At 39.5% G+C, this 1,298-nt stretch overlaps 1 pseudogene; it reads right to left on the bottom strand.

Moving 5' to 3' along the window:
• Positions 1 to 375: 375 nt before the first annotated feature.
• LOC117284892 lies at positions 376 to 487 on the bottom strand (annotated as a pseudogene).
• Between the last annotated feature and the right edge of the window lie 811 nt (positions 488 to 1,298).

Below are 1,298 nucleotides of genomic sequence, written 5' to 3'. Positions count from 1 at the left end.
AAACATGTTATCTTTGCTCTCTTACAGCAGCCAAACAAATAATTCATGAATTCATTGTCAGAAGTGTGGCTGCTTAGCAGAACCTGAAATATGTACTATTTACTTAGCCTATAGATAGCAGATAATGAGGAAGCAGGAAAGGCAGAATTAGTAGATAGTGACTCTTACATCATAGCGAACAGTTGATAAACCTATTGGCAGTGCAGCTGAAGGCTACCCACTTGGGTACTAAGTCGGTAGGTAGCTCATATGGAAGTATTTAGAAAAGTCACTTTATTTATATGCCTTGGCTTTTTTATCAAATATTATAGACACGTATTACATAGAGGTAAAAATTGACTAGTTTACAAAGATGATAGGGAATACAACTCTACTAAGGGATAATCTCAGCCTATCCCTTATAATCTAAATAGATTTAGAGTCTGATAATTTAAACTGATAAGAACAGATACCACACTTGATCTTAGCCAAAAGGCTGAGAAGCGACTGAGATTCTGATAATTTAAAGGCTTCCCAAAAAGCAGTTTGGAAAAGCAAAGTACTTCCGTACTCCTAACACCATACAGGTAAGATGAGGACTCCAACCCTTTCTCAAGAGTATCTCCTATAATTGACCTTGTGCAGGCAATAGGATCAAAAGCAGCAGGAAATTTAAAATTAACACTTTTACCTTCTCTTCAAGCTTATTGTTTTAAGTGTCTTCAAAGCAGTGCCATTACATTGAGGGAGTAGAAAAATACTGATGACAAGGGATGGGCACAGAGGTCAATAAATGAAGGTGTGGCCAACCTGATAACTGTAGGGGACAGGGAAAGGGAAGTTGCCGAAACCCTGCAGTGGATTCTGGTCTCCTGTGAGCCACAACAGCACAAGGTGTATTAGAGAATAAAGACAGGAAATGAGACTTAGAGGAAAAGCTGGCTTCTGAGCCTTATCAATGCGCCTGCAGCTTGCCACTGTTTATTGGGTTCCTAGAGAGTAACAGAAGCCTCAGAGGAAGTATCGGGTGTCACAGAGGGTGGCAGTAATTCTGCAAATATGAGGATCTTATGCTGATGAGGATCTTAGGTTGATGAGAAGCTTATGTTGATTAGGACAGTAAAATGAGAAAAGATATACTTAAAACAGTAGGTGGGTTGAGCTAAGCTAATAAGGAATTTGTCCTTCCCTAGGTGAAATTTTTCTCTTAACTTCTTTGTTCTCAAGCAACCACGATATCTTCAACTGATATAATTGCCCTTGAGTGTCACAGCATCATGGGACCATTGAGGTCTCAGCTCTGACCAGAGCAAAAATGG

Source organism: Fukomys damarensis, unplaced genomic scaffold (assembly GCF_012274545.1).
Source record: "Fukomys damarensis isolate Sample0158 unplaced genomic scaffold, DMR_v1.0_HiC HiC_scaffold_39, whole genome shotgun sequence".
Lineage (NCBI taxonomy): Eukaryota > Metazoa > Chordata > Mammalia > Rodentia > Bathyergidae > Fukomys > Fukomys damarensis.
Note: the sequence above shows the minus strand (reverse complement) of the source record. Positions and strands in the feature narration are given on the sequence as shown.